At 49.3% G+C, this 17578-nt stretch overlaps 1 non-coding gene across 1 annotated transcript; it reads left to right on the top strand.

The window, feature by feature from the left end:
- Window positions 1-1149: 1149 nt before the first annotated feature.
- Window positions 1150-1222, top strand: TRNAT-AGU (transfer RNA threonine (anticodon AGU)). The gene has a single exon. It is a non-coding gene; the product is annotated as a tRNA-Thr (tRNA).
- Window positions 1223-17578: the final 16356 nt, after the last annotated feature.

Raw genomic sequence — 17578 nt, 5'->3', positions numbered from 1 at the left:
TCACAGGGGTTCTCATTGGCCAAATGCTAAATCCAAACTTCTGTTCTCTGTGATTCTTACTTTCTCCATATTCACCCCACTTTTGTGACACTTTCAGCCCCGCTGGAAGCTCAGCCTGGGGAGTGCTCAGCCCACAGTCCATCAGACTCAGCCTGGAGGTGGCATCTGAAGGGCTCTCAAGGGGAGGATGAAGCAGCAGGAAGGAACAAAACATGGACCCCTAAGGAGGGAGTGACAAATGTGAAGAGTTGAGAGGGAGAAAATAAATACACAGCTGATTTCCAGTGGGGCGCAGTGGGATATGAGAGAATCCCAGACTGGTTTGGGGTGCAAAGGACATTAAAGCCCATCTCGTTCTACCCCTGCCATGGCAGGGGCACCTCCCACTGTCCCAGGTCACTCCCAGCCCTGTCCAACCTGGCCTTGGGCACTGCCAGGGATCCAGGGGCAGCCACAGCTGCTCTGGGCACCCTGTGCCAGGGCCTGCCCACCCTGCCAGGGAACAATTCCTGCCCAATCTCCCATCCATCCCTGCCCTCTGGCTGTGGGAAGCCATTCCTCTTGTTCTGTCCCTCCATGTCCTTATGAAAAGTCCCTTTCCATTTCTCTTGGAGGCCCTTCAGGTACTGAAAGGCTACAATAAAGTCACCTTGGGGCTTTTCTCTTCTCTTCTCTTCTCTTCTCTTCTCTTCTCTTCTCTTCTCTTCTCTTCTCTTCTCTTCTCTTCTCTTCTCTTTTCACTGAATAATCCTAATTCTCTCAGCATTTCCTCATATGAGAGGGGCTCCAGCTTTTGGAGCATCTTTGTGGCCCCTGTTTCTTTCCCTTTTTGCTAAATAAGTGCAATAACTATGAAGAGCCCCAATATCATCATTTCTTTGTGAACTTCTCAAGCTGCTGGGCTGGGGAAAAGGAGATCATCCATCGTGATGTCCTGACAAGGATGAGCTGAAGGAGAGTAAATTCCAGCTTTGGGTTCACCTTGTGGTGGTGGTTTTGTGTCTCTGATGGGTTTTGGTGCCATTTGGAAAGAGAATTGAAAATCCTTGGAGCAGCACATTCCAGTAGTGCCAGGGCCATTTCACACCAGAATTACAAGAGGATTATGATATGAAATGTTTGTAGAGGCAAAAGCACCCAAATTTCAGAGGCTCCATAGCTCAGGGGTTAGAGCACTGGTCTAGTAAACCAGGGGTCGTGAGTTCAAATCTCACTGGAGCCTGGGGAGGGTCTGTACCTCCTGCAAAGACCTCACTGCTTTATCTTCCTGTTTATTCCCAAAGTGTTCCTGATGTTGTTTTTTGGAGCACCCACCTCAGCCTAAGTGAAATGCAAACATCCCCCAGCACTTACACCAAACAACAGGCAATGAGAAGCAGAGAAACCAGCAGTGGTCAGAGTTGTGCCCTTGAAATATATTTAATGCACACCAATCAGAGAGGGGGAACACCCAGTAATGGGATTTGGAGCCTTCGGGACCCTGCAGACTTTGTGGGGGTCATTGATGGACAAAGCTGGAATGGCTGCCAGGTATTTACAGTCCGAGCTGGTTCATCTCTTCAGACAGCAGCAGGAGGATCAAATTATGGCTCCAGAACTCAGTAATTGCAGAGCTGGCTGAAAACATTATAAATTTGGTTTGTGGACGAGCAGTAACATCAATCATCTACAGAACCCTGCTGGGGGGACTGGAAAGTGATAATTTCTAAGAATAAAGTAATAGGTAAGAATTAACCTATTTTGCATCTTGAATTCCATGAATTGCTGTCCAGATTTATGGGATTTCCTCCTCTTTCTTTGCACATCTCTTTTCCCTATTCATTTTCCAGTAGACTCCCTGTATTGAGTCCAAATGAGCCAAACCAGTGATGGAAAAGGTAATTTCTGAATTTCAAAAGACACTTTTCCATCTGAGGGAAGGAAGGCTCAAAAGCCAGAAAGACGTTTTTTTCTTGTGGAGGGGGATACAGGGTGGCATGAGGGACATGGGGCTTTGTTTGCCTCTCCCCAGTCTAGTTCCTTCCAGCTCTGTTCCAAAAACGTGAGCTTTGGAGGGTTGATGTGTTTCCTCCCCATGGGAAGTGACCTGCAGGAATTCCCCTGCTTTCCTCTGCATATATCCCAGTAAGGACAAAGAAACAGAAGCCAGCAGGGTTCCAATTAATCTGCAATTAATAAATGAGCACAAGTTACTGTTATTGTAACCCCAGGTCCTGGAAAATGGACAGATGGGTTTTACTAAAAGGGAATTTCTCTCCAGGCTGTTGTGGCTCTACCTAGCTTCCCCCTGTCCCTCATTCCAGCTTTATCTCTTTATTTGGCTTTCAGAGGAGACCACAGAGCAAGACCCAAAATATCTTTGTGGTTCAAGTTCACTTTTACAATCAGGCTTGTGGGTTCAGCTTAGCTGAGCCTGGTGGGGATGGAAATGATCCTCTGAAAAATTAATGTCTTTCTTTTCTCTGCAAAGAGGACAAATGCTCAGGATGTGTTTTGCTGAATTGTTCATCTCTGATATCAATGCCAGAGCTCCTCTCCCACTGACCCTGCTGCAATGCAGAGCCCAAACTCTCTGATGCTGCTTGTTGAGCATAGGCCTGTGGCAAAGATGACTTTTACCAGGGGACCTGGAATCCCTTTGTATCCATCACCCATCGTTTCCTCTTTCAAAGACAGAGCTTGACTAGAGGGGGACAGAGGGTGGAGTGCTTTATATCCAAATCCTGATGCCCAGGTAGATGTGGGAGGCAGGGAGGGCACCTCTTTATTGTCCCCAGGGAATGGGCACGGCCCCGAGGCTGCCAGAGCTCCAGGAGCGTTTGGCCAGTGCTGCCAGGGATGCCCAGGGTGGGGTTGTTGGGGGATCTGGGCAGGGACAGGGCTGGACTCGATCCTTGTGGATCCATCCCAACTCAGGAGGTCACAGGACTCCTCGGTCTTTGTTACCTGTGGGATGGAAATGCTACAGAGACGTTCAGAGGTGTGGGAAGGTCATGCAGCTCTGCCCAGGGATGGGACCAGGCTGGTCCCCTGTGGGTTTGTTCAGGGCCAAGGTTGTGACCTGCCCAATCCACACCCAGATGGGCTTTTATTGCTTTGTTTAGGGAGATTTAGAGGTGTCTTCCCGTCTATCAATGAAAACTTGCTTTTGATATTCTCCTCACAACTTCAGAATATAATTTCTATTTTTATAGCCATCCTGGCCTCTGTGCAGTTCTCTGGAATACTTTTAATTCCCGGGTCTCCTTCCAAGGGTTCCATCAAGCTGGACAGAAAAATCATTTTTTCCCAGTGAGCTTTGTGGCCCAGCAGCATTGCACCATGAAGGTGCCCCAATCCAAGGACTGTGTTTCAGAGCTGCATTTCTGCCTCCATGTCAGTCCTACGAAAGGCCACAAATGCCTCAACTAATCCATTTCTTAAGACATGTGGGAAACAATAAATAGTTTAATCCAGGAAGGGAAGCCTTGAGCCAGAGCCAGTGAAAATGTTCCCATGTTTAAAGAGGTTTTGGTCTTAGAAATACAATTGACACTAATGTTAAAATCTAACATACACAGGGATCAAAGGGCAGCTTTGTAGCTTCAGCCACAGAAAAAAAAATATTAATAAAGTTGGTAGGACTGCAGAATTCAGAGTGGGGAAAAAATCACTCAAATGTATCCATTTTCCAGTTCTCCCATAATGAATATGATCAATCCATTGTTCCAAACAAGATATTGTGGATTTAACAACAACATTTAAAAAAGCAAATAGGAAATGTTTCTGAAATAATATGAAAAAATATGAAATACCAGCTGCATGTTCCAGTGTGCCAGGAACAGGGAGCTGCACAGCATCCACACAGACATCTGTGCCCATCTTCCACTCACATCCAAGAGGATTTCTGCAAAGCCTTGGTGCAAAGTTTTTCCAGGGACATTGTTATGTCCCTGCCTTTTAAGCATTGGAACAGGTTCTCCAGGGAAGTGCAGGAGTCACCATCCCTGGAAGTGTTCAAAAACGAGTAGATGTGGCACTTTGAAATACGGTACTTTGAGATATGGTTTAGTGGGCACAGGGGTGTTTGGCCAAAGGTTGGACTTGATCCTGGAGGTCTTTTCCAGCCTCAATGTTTCTGGGATCTCCTGGAGCCTGTGGTTCACCACCTGCTCCTCCTGAGCCCCAAGGCCCAAAAAAAGCATAAAATAACACACTAAGAGCTCCATTAGAGCTGCTGGCTGCCCCAAAGGCTGGATGCAGACACTAAAACCTGATGTGAACATGGTCCTGCTGCTCCCCAAGACTTCCATGGCACCTTCCCAGAAGCACTGAAAATCCTGGTGGCCCATTTGAGTGTCCATTCCTTTGGAATGTGGGAGCCTTTTGCAAGCACAGCAGCCCTGGCAGCCAGCAAAGCTCAGCTCTGTGCTGGACACAGCAGCTCAGAATGGAAATATTATCAATTATCACCACATCCCAAACACTGCTCTGTGAGTGTTTGGAAAGGATCATGCCCTGTTCAAGGAGAAAGCCCCAAAGCAGCAGTTCCCACAGGGATAAGAGATCCCATGGACAGGTAACAGCGCTGGCAAAAATGTCTCAAAGCAGCTTTTCAAGACTCTTCCTTTGCACAACTCCCTGTTCTGGAAATCCTGCAGCTCTCAGTCTCTCCCTGACTGTGCTGCTCACCCTTAAAATTTCCACATCCTGGAAAATTTCCATATCTTGTCTTCTCCACAGCAGGGCCCTCAGGATTTAATGATGGCATTCTGATTCTCCTGGACTCAGCCAGGGAGCACTGACCTGCCCAGGACAGTTGGAATATAAGTAAACATCCTCATTCCTGCAGGCCATAACTCCATTAAAAACCTGGGAAAGAACACGGGATTGTTGTAGTTACTGCCAATTTAACCAAACTATAAAAAGCAGTTGGTGCCAATTGAACCCAGCTTTAGAAAGCCAGCCATGCCCAGTTTCACCCGGGCACCCTGCCATGCAAATAGAACTGAAGGGCAGATCCAGGAATCTGCCAGGAGGAATGGCACAGGAATGGCAGGTCTGCCTTAGAGGGGGGGATGGAAGAAGTTTATTATGTTTAGTCTGTCCACAGGAAGGCTAAAAGTAGATATGAGTAATTCATAGAAATACCACAGGAGTAAACAGCCAGAAGGAGAAAGAACTATTTTAATGAGCAGGAATTAATATGTTAGGCTGGAATAAAAAAAAAAAAAAAAAAAAAATCAGAGGAGTCATTTTTTCAAGCAGTCAAGGAGGAGGAAACCCCCTGAGAAGTGAGAAAGGGAACCAAGAGGTCATGGAGGAGCTGGACAGTACAGCCAGACTCCGTGAGCACAGAGTTCCTGTCCTGTGCTCTGTTCAGCAGTGGCACCATGGAATCACACAATCCTGGGATGGTTTAGGTTGGGAGGGACCTTAAATTTTATCTCATTCCACCCCCTGCCATGAGCAGGGACACCTTCCACTATCCCAGGTTGCTCCAAGCCTGGCCTTGGACATCTCCAGGTGTGACCTTGACTAAGTTCAGCCCCATCCTGTGGTGGGTGAGTACCTGTGTGTATTTTGTGTATTTTTATTTTACTTTTAAGTAACTTGTGTCTCCAAATGCTTCTCCCAGTTTCAGAAGCAGGAGGCAAGGACTTTAATTCTGCTTTCTGCTGCACCCTGGAGAGCCTATGACGTACCTGCTGATTGCCTCAGCTCCCCCTGGCTGGGAGGGAAGCAGTTCATTCCCTGCACAGAGAGCCCAGTTAGAGAGCTCCTTGTTCTAATAATGGTCATCTATTTATAGCCTTTCATAATTTGTTTCATGACAAAGAGATTCTGCAAGATGGTCCTTGATTCTTGCAAGTTTGTAATGATTTTTCCCTTCCTGTGTTATTGAAAGTAGCTTTTGTGCTCAGCAAAATGTCTGTAATAAAGGCTATTCCATGTGTTCCGAGCAAATGACAGGGACTTTAATAGGTTTCTGAGGAAAGCTTAGAATTTCTCTTTGTTTCCCTTCAATTCTTTTCAATCTCCTGTGTCAGATGGGCCTGGCTTAACCCAAGCCTTGCAGGAGCAGAGGAGGCACAGAGAACAATGCCCTCAATGCTGCTGCCCATTGCCAGCACAGCAGCTCAGCCCAGAGCCCCTGGGGGTGACACTTTGCAAAAAGCAGAAGGGCAAAGTCCAGAGATGGCCCTGGCTGTGATTAATTTGCTCATTCCACAACTGTCTCACACCAGAAATGACAATTACTTCTGGGGCCAGCTGTTAAATATTTTGGCATTGATACAACTACCCTGATGAAATATCTCTGCACCATCCCAGCCACAACCACATTTCTGTCACCATCACGGACTGCAGTGCACAACAGCATCAGTTGCACTCGCAGGACCACCTCCACAGGACCATTTCCTACAGCATTTTTAACTCAGAGAACAGTTTTTGTCCCCATGCATCTCCAGGTGACAGTGCTGGTGGCCTGTCCTACCTGCACTGCTGCTGGGGGATGTCAAAGCAGAGGGACAAGTCCTTGTCTTGACTGCCTCTGTGTCAAGGCTCACAGTTATCAGTACCTCCACACTTTCCTGGGGGGAAACAGGGTGGAGAGAGCACAGCCCCACCCCTGCACTCTGCCAAACCCAGCAGGGCCTCACCAAGTCCTGGGCTGGGGGGTTTCATTAGCCAGGGGTCAGGTTCACACTGGCTTGGTTCTTCCCTTCTCACCTGGTCCCAGCTGTGTCTGAGTCTTTTCAGAGTTGAAGCTTTCAACAATTCTCCAATGGGCTCCAGTTTTGATAACCAAGAGAATCATGGAATCTCCTGAGCTGGGAGGGACCCACAAGGATCCTGAATCCAGCCCTGACCCTGCCCAGACCCCCCAACAACCCCACCCTGGGCATCCCTGGCAGCGCTGGCCAAACGCTCCTGGAGCTCTGGCAGCCTCGGGGCCGTGCCCATTCCCTGGGGAGCCTGGGCAGTGCCAGCACCCTCTGGGGGAAGAACCTTTCCTGCTCTCCAGCCTGACCTGTCCCTGTCCCAGAGCAGAGATGGGAGCTGCAGCCCCTGGTGAGCTCTGCCCTCAGTCTCCTGCTCTAGCTGGACAATCCCAGTGCCCTCAGCAGCTCCTCACTGGCTTCCCCTCGAGATCCTTTCCCATCCCCATGTCCCTCCTCTGAACACTTTCTAACATCTTTAGTTCTTACCCTGTGGTGCCCAGAGCTGCCCACCACTCCTGTTGTTCCTGTCTGGGCACTCCATAGCCCTGAATCCCCTCTGCCTTTCCCCTTTCCCCACTTCCCAGACTTTGCCTCCTGCCCCTTTGCTCGGACTCTCCTTTCTGAGCGTTCCCGGTTGGTGACCCGTGCAAGTCCCAGGTTCCCGCTGGGATTTCCCCAGGCCTCCCAGCCCCAGAAGCCCTTGCTGGCTGTGGCAGGTGCACAGACCATCCCCATACTGCCGCTGGGCTTGCCTGGGACCACCAGGAGGCATCAGTCCCCCGTTGGTCCCACATCACTCAGCTATCAGTCCTCCACCAGTTCTCTTCCCAGGGCAGGCAGGTGCAGGGAAAGCCTCGCCCCGCTGCCCAGGAGCTCCGCGAGTCTTGTCCCCTCTGGGCAACGCCTTCCCGGTTATCCACAGTCCCAGAGAGCCAGAGCAGCAGCACCAGCATCAAAGCTGGCTGTCGGAAGGCTGCAGTGTGCTCCCCTGCGCTGGATCAGCCTGGGGGCCGTGAGAGGGCAGCACCTGGATCCGCTGGAAGAGCGGAGCTCCGGCAAAGCTGCCTCGGGCTCCCTGGAAAACATCCAGCAAACCCACAGAGAGTCCTTTGGCTTCGAGTCCAAGAGTCAGGCTGATGATGGGTCCAAACTAAACCTTCCCACAGCTTTCCTTCACAGTCGGGCCGTTTGCTTCCTTGTAGAGCCGGTTTCACAAAAGCATCTCCCAGTGCCAGGGAATTCTGCTGCTTCCGCTCAGGATGGAGGTGAAGTGAGTTCTGTTTTGTTTTGTTTTGTTTTCTCAGCTGCTGAACCAAAGCGTTTCAAGAATTTGTGGGGACTGGAGGGGAATTATGAGTTCCAGTCCCCAGTTGGGTTTCCAGCACACCCACAGCTGTAATTCCCCAGTTCATCACCAGTATCACACCTGAACAATGAGCCCAGAGGATGATTAAGGAGCCTGAAATTGGCTTTCTCTCTCAATGAGCCTTGTGTTTCCTCTCTCAGGAAGGCAGAGCTACTCAAGGTGTATGTTTGCTTTTATTTTCCCTTGTTCCTCTCCCTCCCCCTCCCCAGCAGTGGGAGCAGCAGGAGCCAAGGTGCAGGGACACAGCCCAGCCCAGCTGTAGGGAAGGCTTCCCCAGCCCTGAGCACACACAAGCTGCTCTCCGTGCTTGGGGATTTGCAGGACACCCACATATCACAGGGGTGTCCATCCCAGTGCTGCCAGGGGAAGGAAAGCACGTTCTAGGAATGAGTCAGGTTGTGTTTGCACGAGGAATTTTCCTGGGAACCATTCAGGAACTTCCTGATTCAGACACAATTGGCTGTGATTGTGCAGCTGCTGGGGGAAAGCAGTGGAATTATTTTGTTACTAGCAGTCATGTGGCCACATCGGCCCAGGATCCATCCCATGTCCTTCCCAAGGCTGAGACCACATGTGAAAGTGGAGCATTGAGAAGTTAAAGGATCCGTTTCAAGGAGTTCCTTTTCTGACATGAAATTCATAGACTGAGCATAAACAAAAGAGAGTGAATATCCCCAAAGAGAACAGAATGAACCTTTCAGTGGGTTCCATTGGCAATGCCCTTTTTTGTCACAGTAACTGGTTGTCTCCGTTGATTTTGGAATGGGCACTCAGAATTTAAACAAAGCTGTTGGGCTTTTCAGAGTGGGAACTGAAATGTTAGATTCTCTGCTGACTTGTGCTGGCCCTGCAGTCAAATGTGATATTCCCCTTGGCTTTTCAAAGTGTTAATGAGGTCCAGAGACGACCTCAACTCTTGTTTTATATTTCATGGAACATTAATGGCAAATTCAGCCCCTGGCCCCAGGGAGCAGATGCCAAAAAACAGCCTTGGCTCCATTTCACCCCTTTTGCAGCCCCAGGGCTGGGGCTCAGCTGGCGCCCGCCAGCACAGCCTGAGAGGCTGCAGCCCTTTCCTTGGGCTGGGCTTTGCTCTGCTGAGTGCACACATTGTGCATCCTGAGCCTGTGCCCCAAGGTGAATTTTATCCTCATTATAGCCCTGAGTTCAGCCCTGAACCTCGTCCAGCCCCTGGATGTTGTCCAGAATCTCTTCTGCACTGGAGCCATTCCTGATTCCAGTAACACTTTCCCCTGCTGGACTCTGTCATGGTCCATAGGCCCAGCTGTGCCAAGCACTGTTGGATTTGATGTTGTGGGGCCTCTGAACTTGTGGGAAGATGTTTCCATGGAAGTGTTGCTGGGGGTTCAGGCACAATTCCTTCTGTGCTGCTGGACACTTTCTTTTGCCTTTTGACTTTGGGACAAGGCCATGTCCTTCCTGCAAGGTGAGAGAGCATTGATATATTCTGATGACAAACCCTGGTTTTTAGTCCTTTCCTTCTGGTCCCACTAATTTAAGCTACACTCTGTTCTGCAGCTTCTATTTTCTCCTGTACCGCAGCTCTCCTCTGGGGCTTCCAACCATCAGTGTCATCAGAGCTTCAGAAATAGAAAATTAATCAAACACTGAGGTAGTCACTCACACTAGAAAGTGCTGGTTTTACACATTCCCCACCTGGAGTACAAACAGGATCTCCTTGAGATTTCACGGGGGAAGGAGTTGGTGTTGAATGCAAAGATCAGGAGCGTTTACTACATTAAACTTCAGAAATACTCATCCAAGTGTCTGGAAATAAAAGGCAAGGGTCAGATTTGGGTGCACAAGAGGGTGGAGGGGCAAATGGCACTCAGCTGGCACCCACTGCTGCTCCATGGGCTGGAGATTGAGGGCAGGAGAACACCGGGAATTTCTCACCTGGACAGACCCAGTTTGGCAGTAAAGACCCTGAGCTCGGGGAAGGTGAGGCAGGGAATGATCCAGGGAGGAACAGGGAAATTGAGGCAGGGAGTGATCCAGGGAGGAACAGGGAAATTGAGGCAGGGAGTGATCCAGGGAGGAACAGGGAAATTGAGGCAGGGAATGATCCAGGGAGGAACAGGGAAGGTGAGGCAGGGAGTGATCCAGGGGAGGAACAGGGAAGGTGAGGCAGGGAATGATCCAGGGAGGAACAGGGAAGGTGAGGCAGGGAGTGATCCAGGGGAGGAACAGGGAAGGTGAGGCAGGGAGTGATCCAGGGGAGGAACAGGGAAGGTGAGGCAGGGAATGGTCCAAGTGAGGACCAAGGACAGACCTCAGCAGCTGTGACAGCATTGCCAGCCAGGAGCACCATGGCCACATTTCTGACCCCCTGAGAGCTGTGCTTTGAGGGGGAATTGAGGCAACACTGAGATTTGAGTTCCCAGAAGAATTTAGGGATGCAGGCTCTGATTCAAAGGCTTGTAAAGTGCCTGAGGCTGTAAAATCCTGCTGGGGTCACTGGGTTATGCCCAAGACCCACCACAGCACCTGTGGGGATGTGGATCTGCACCAAACAACAAGTGCAGCTTTGGGACTGACTCAGCTTGAGCATCAACTGGAGAAGGGAAAAGATTTATGAGCACTACATAAGAAAAGAGCTGCCAAAGAGCCCTGTAGCACCTGCAGGGTTTTTCCTCTTCATTTTCCCAGTCTGTAACTCCTGAGCAGTGTCCTCACAGAACCAGTTCAGCTGGAAAGGTGTCACCTCTCTCTGCAGACCACAGGGAGTTCAGGGATTTGGGATTTCATTCCCTCCCCTGCTGTTCACCTCTTGCCCCACAATCCTGAATCACAGCTAAGGTTGAGCTAAAAACATCCAAGGTTTCCAGGCTGGAAGGAGTGGGCTGTGCACCTGCACTTCCCCACAACTCCCTGGGCAGTGTTGGGATGCTGGGGGTGAGGAGCATCACAGGGAAAACGAACAGAGCAGGAGCTGGGGTTTCACAACCCAGGATGGGCCAAGTGTAACTCAGTGATGTGGAGCAAGAAAACCAAAAGCAAAAGTGTTTCACTGAAGTAACCCAAAGCTTTCCCAGTGATGAACACCCATGTGTGGCAGGAGGGCTGTGGGAGCTGCAGGAGGTACCTGAGGCAGCCACAAAACACAGAATGTGCAGCACAAGTGACCACACTGAAGTCAAAATTCAGTGATCAGTTCAGCCTTTTGGACATCCTTAATTCCTTCATGACAACAGATGCTCCAAGAAGCTCAGTTGTCTTCAGAGAAAGATCCACCTGATCTCTAGGTGGCTGTGAGAGGCATTCAAGTGAGGATCCTGCCCGAGGCTGTGCAGGGCACAGTGGGAGCAGGGAAAAGCAGCTCCTTATCTTTTCCAATTATTTACAGGCATTGCTGACCCCTTCCCCTGAGCATGGGGGAATGAAGCAATGAAAAATCCTAGAAATTTGTGGCCACACAGAGCAACTCACAGGAACCTCGTTAGGGAAGTGGGAGGTGAGTGAGAAGGGGCTGCAAGGAGCCATGAGAGGGATGCAGGAGCCCAGGGCAGTGAGGGAACTGGCTTTGGGTGATCCGAGTGCTGGGAGGCAGGAGCCAGGTGCCTGGCAGCCCCATTTCCTGGCATTACATCCTGGAAAGCCCTGTGGGAGTTTCCTGTTGCTCAGCCCTTCAGGCTGAAGCAGCACCTGCCTCCCTTCCCCACATTGTGCTGGCAGCGGGGGGGAGGATGTCACTGGCCAAGAATTCCTTAGCAAGAAAATGCCATGAGGCCTCCAGCCCTTTTCCAGGCTGCTGGGCAGTGGCAAAGGCAAAATAATGTGTGGGAAAGGATTTTCCAGGTGCATCCTGCAGGACGAGGAAGTGCCAGAGCTGGGCACGGGTGGCCAGGCCTGGTCCCACAGAGTGTGAGGCACCTCTGGAGAGAGCTCAGCAGGACCAGGACTCGGATGTCAGCTGAGAGGTGGCTGCTCTTGAGGCTTGGCCAGGGAAAGGTCTGTGCAAGGTTGCAGTGTCGGGATTCCTGAGGCTGGACTGGAGCCCTGCAGAGGTCCTTCCCAAAGCTGGTCCTTCAGAGGTGCTGTGAGTCCCTAGGGCAGAGCATCTGCCCAGGGCTGTGCTTGCAGTGCTGTGACAGTGACACTGTCCACATGTGGTGGATGCACTCCAGGATTTCAGTGTTCACACAGCACTGGGTTGTTGCTGAATCACCTTATAGGCCACCCACATGTCCCATTCCATTTTCTCTTTCATTTCAGAACCAGGTCACTTCCACACCCATCCTCTTCTGAACTCCAAAGCTCCCACTCCTGGGATCCCACAGCATCTTCAGCAGCTCCTGCTACTGGAGTTTGGCTGAACCCACTCCTGTCCCCTTCACCTCTATTTTTTTTTGGTCATTTTTCTTCCCCTCTCTCTTGCTGCAGCTGAGGGAGCAGCTGCTGTGGAAGCTGCAGAAGGCAGCAGCTTTCCATCAGCTCTGACAGGAGCAGCGGGGCCCTGCTCCAGTTCGACCAGCAGATCCTTCCCCATGTCCATGGCTGGAGGGATCCCCATCCAGGCACCAGGGAATGCACCCGGCAGCTGCAGACAGGTCACTGGGAGGACACCTCGGGGCTCTGGGAGAGCCAAGCACGCAATCAGTGACAAGCAGGATTAGTGTCAGATGACATTTCAGCTGCTGGTTTTGGGCACCCACAAGACCAGCTTTGTTCCCTGCACTGAGGGCCAGCCCTGCCCCTCCCTGCAGCACCAGGCTCCCTGTCCCATCAGTCCCAGCACAGGGAACAGCCTCTCTCCAGGCAGGAGATGGAACAGGATGCCCATCCCCTTAGAGCTCAGCCTCCCTTGTAGGGCCACGTGTCCTGGCCGTGCCTGGCCACACCTGGCTGCTCTGGGACACTGCTTCCATCTCCCTGGAAAGCCTTGGGGCAGCTGGGAGCCCTCTGGATGTCACTGGGAGGGAATTTCTCCTGTGATTCATGACACTTGGCTTTGCAGGATGAGACAGGTCATGGAGGGTGGGAAGGGCCCCCGAGGGATGCTGAGGAGGCAGACAGGAGAAACTGCAGAACACACCCATGAAAATCGTGGCACTGAATATCCCCTTTGCCCCGTTCTGCTGGAAGTTCATGGCAGTGAGGGATGTGAATGTGATGGCCACCCTGTGATGGCCCCTGGCTGGCACTGGGATGGGTCACAAGGCACAGAAAGAAGGTTCCAGGGAGCCCAGCACAAGAAGGAGCCCAGATCCCAGTGTGTCCCAAGCTGGAGAATCAACTGGAGATTCACTAATGGCAGTGCTTTGTCTAATGCAGCACAAGGTGCCCCTGATCTTCTTGGGGGCAGTGACACAGTGCCAGCTTCTGCTCAGGTTTGTGTCCACCAGGTCCTGTTCTGTGAATCCTACTCAGCTGGGAAAGAAGAATAACAGGGAGAGAGAGATTGGCCAAGTGCACAGATCCTTCTCTGAGAATAGATGGGACTTTGGTGCCTCTTCTGTGAGTGGCGTCAAAGAAGAACTGTGTGGGTTTGTCCAGTGCTGCTGCAAGGGCGGCTTTGGAATCATGGGATCAAAGACTGGGTTGGGTTGGAAAGGACCTTAAATCTCATCCAGTGCCACCCCTGCCATGGCAGGGACACCTCCCACTGTCCCAGGCTGCTCCAAACCCCAATGTCCAACCTGGCCTGGGACATTGCCAGGGATCCAGGGGCAGCCACAGCTGCTCTGGCACCCTGTGCCAAGGCCTGCCCACCCTGCCAGGGAACAATTCCCCCTCAATATCCCATCCATCCCTGCTCCCTTATCCTGTCATTCCATGCCTTGTCCCAAGTCCCTCTCCAGCTCTCCTGGAGCCCCTTCAGGTCTTAGAAGGGACTTCAGGCTTTCCCCAGCCCTCTCTTCTCCAGGCTGAACAATCCCAACTCCCTCAGTCTTTCCTCCTGGAAGAGGTCCTCCTTCCCTCTGATCATCTCCATGATCTCCTCTGGACTTGTTCCAACAGCTCCATGTCCTTCCTGTGCTGGGGACCCCAGAGCTGGCCACAGCACCCCAGGAACTGCGAGGAAGAGCTTTGAGCAATTCCAGAGGAGGGACAGAAGCACAAAAAGAGCAAATGGACTTGGAGCAGCTTTTCCTATTTAGACTCATTTGTTATCTGAAGTGCTGGAAACTGGAAAGCTTCAACAAGCAAAAGGTGCTGCCAAGGCTTATGTTTTCCTGCAATGTTTGACCTTTAGCTCCAGAAGTCATAGAATTACATAAGATCCCTCGTTTTTGCTAATTAAAATATTGTCATACTGGAGAAAGAGTCTTTCACAGAAAAATAAAACATAAGCAATGTCCTGAAAACACGGAAATGGGAAAGGAAAGAAAAGCCCAGGGTCTGTTCCCTGAAGAGACAACCCTGTTAAAGCCAAATCTGTGATCTGGGTGAATGTGTCATGGGTTTCAATCACGTCATGGTTGGCACAGTGGATACCAGCAGCCCTGGGAGCTCCACACTTTAATCTGGAAGTTTGGTCTGTGAAACAAACAAATTTTTGCTCAATTTCTTCTCTTTTTTGATTCTTCAAAAGTTTCCAAGGCCAGGGCGCAGAGCAGTCTGGTCTAGGGAAAGGTGTCCCTGCCCATGGCACTGGATGAACTTTAAGCTCCCTTCCAACCCAAACCAGTCTGTGATTCTATGATTTTATAATCACTGGATTAAATAAAACCCCAGAATGCCTGGGGGGGGGGAATATTCTATATCCTCCCTTCTTTATGAGAAATGAGAGTGAGCCAAATAAATTATACCTGCAGCTAAAAAAATTATTTCAACTAATTGTGGAATGACATCTTTTTTCTTCCCCTCTCAAAAAAATCAGGTCACCAGCAAATGACAGCTCCAATTTTTCTCTTTGTAGTCACATCCCCAGCAGCTCTAGGGGGGATGAAGAGCAGCAGGACCCACCTAACCCAGCCCAGCTCCTGGGGGGGCTTCCCTGCCCACATCCACGTGCCCAGGCTGCTGGGGAGGCAGGAGAGAGGAAAAGGGAGTTTTATGGAGTTTTATCATTCATGCACTGGAAAGGCCCCGGGTATGACCCCAGTGAGGTGCTGAGGGTGACGATCCCAATATTTGGATCTTGTGGGTTGTAGTTCAGGAAAGCAAGAGCCAGGCAGGCTGGAATTTACCTCCTTCAAAACTGACAGAAAATCAACATCCAAATGGGAATCTCACTGCTTTCCAGTTGTTACAAATACGTATTATAGCATTGGCTTTTTGCAAATATTGAAATAAATGTTATATGTATAATATTAAAGTAAGTTTGCTATAAAGATACAGTTATTTTATTTCTGTTGTTAAATAAACTTAGACATAGCAGTGAAATATCTTATAAAAGTATGCTTGTGTAAGAATACTTGTTTAATTACAATAAGATTTGATGAACATTTGATTAAGCCCCTGCTACTGATATACCAGCTATCAACACTCACCATCAGTAGAAAGTATGGGCCAAAACCCAAAACTGGAGGTAATTATAAGAATGGACTAAAACCACTGGCAAGAAATATTCATGCTCTAAAAAAGCAGACCAAGAAAAAGCCATACTGAACAGTTCTTAGAACATACAAACAGATTTGGGGAAAAGTTTAAATCTACATCATTGCTTATGAATATGCAACAGACTAATACAATAGAAGTAGTATAGAAGGAGTGTTTCCAAAACAGCAAGTGTGTTCTTAGCAGAATACCAAGCACCCAGCTGTAAAATCTCTGCCTCCTATTGTCCTTTATTAAATTTTACATTTTCACAAGAGAGCGAAGTTGGTTTTCCACACAGTGCTCCTGCCTGGGCTGGAACCCTGGCTGGGCACTCCCTGCTGGGCTGGGCAGGGCTCTCCTCCCACTGAGAGCTCCTTCGGCTGGGCCAGGGCAGGGAGGGGCACACCAGGGACCCCCGGGCACGGGCAGAGGCTCTGCTGGTGGCTCTGGACCGAGCAGAGTTGGCCAGTGAACCATCACTGGGGCTGGCGAGCCCTCCAGCAGCCACAGCTGCAGGAGCTATGAAAAGCTCCAAAAACAGATCCATTTTGCCAACTAAAGTTATTTCTGCAGCTCCAGCACTGGCCTGGGTCCTGTAGCCTGTGGGGTCTCCCTCCACCTCCCCTCCCTGGCACAAGGTGGGCACCAGCATTTTGGGCCCTAAAGCCAACTCCACATCTTTCCCTTATCTGTGTGCAAGATGCATCTGGGAAAAAAAAGGATTTCTCCTTTGCTATTTTCCTTTTGTTTAGAGAATTGCAGATCAGGATGGGGGATTACAGTTGAAGTTAATCTTGGTTAGGATAACGATGAGTTTAGGACTGAGCTTTAATTAGAAATGGGTTACTTTGGAGGTTAAAATATACAATTAGGTTTTTCTTTGTGTCTGTAGGTTTAGATAAGTTTTAGGGTTATATCTATGGGGATGATTAAACTCAAGGACTTAGATTTTAAATTTCAAGAGATAATTGCCTTTGGGCTGGAATTAAATTTGAAATAATTTGAAGGATTAGGCTGGTATTAAGTTAAGATATGATTAATCATTGCATTATAGTAGATTACTGTTAAATAGAATCTCAGGCTGATTTAAGAGACCAGTTTGAATCTAATTATAATTAGGGCTATTATTTGGCATAGACACTGTGATTCCTGATCGGGGAGAGATGAGAATTTGCATCAGGGGCTCTCTGCAGCTGCATTTCCACTTGATGCCCCTAATTTGGGACTCCCCGTGAGGGGAGGAAGCAGAAATTTCTGTGACCCAGGAAACCCCAAATCCCTGATGAGCAGCTTGGAGCTGTGCTGGCTGTAAGGTTGCTTTGTTTGCAATCCCTATTTCTGTTTTATGAGCACAGGAAGGATAGACAGAGCACGGTTTTGTTTATAGCACTCTGACACTTTCCCAGGTTTCCAGCCATTCAAAGCAAGGCAGGGGAAAGATCTGATCATTTAAATCTATTTTCCATTCTCTGCCTAAGCCTTTATGAATAAAACCAAAGATTGTTTTTAGAAATAACTCTCTTCCATATATAAATCCAACTTTTCTGTGTTAAAAAAAAAAAAAAAAAAACCTCTTGATGTTTAGTCAGTGCTGTTTTATTCAGTTGCAGTAAAAGCAGGGAAGAGAAGCCTCAGTCGGCTGTTTATTACCAGGGATGTTATTTTTTGTACTTTACAGGATGCATTTTCTGTCAGAATTTGTAAAATATTAATCAAACAAACAGAAAACAGTACAGAAACTACAACTTGAAATGAAGGTGATTTCACAGCAACACTAAATCCATAATGGCACATTCCCCATCTTTTTTCTGTCAGCTATGCCACCTAAATGCTTCATTTACAGGAGGTTTGCTTTTGTTTTGGTATTTCTTGACATTTTATTGTCTCGGTTTCATTGAAATGAGAACAAAGCAGAGCAACTCTCTGTGAATAACAATGTTAAGAAGCAATTAGCCAGTAGAAATCAAAATACACGATGCTGCCATTAGAGTGACAAGGCGTG

The sequence above is a fragment of the Vidua chalybeata genome, chromosome 21 (assembly GCF_026979565.1).
Source record: "Vidua chalybeata isolate OUT-0048 chromosome 21, bVidCha1 merged haplotype, whole genome shotgun sequence".
In the NCBI taxonomy this organism is placed as follows: Eukaryota; Metazoa; Chordata; class Aves; order Passeriformes; family Viduidae; genus Vidua; species Vidua chalybeata.
The sequence above is the reverse complement of the archived record's forward strand: the minus strand, read 5'-3'. Positions and strand labels throughout refer to the sequence as shown.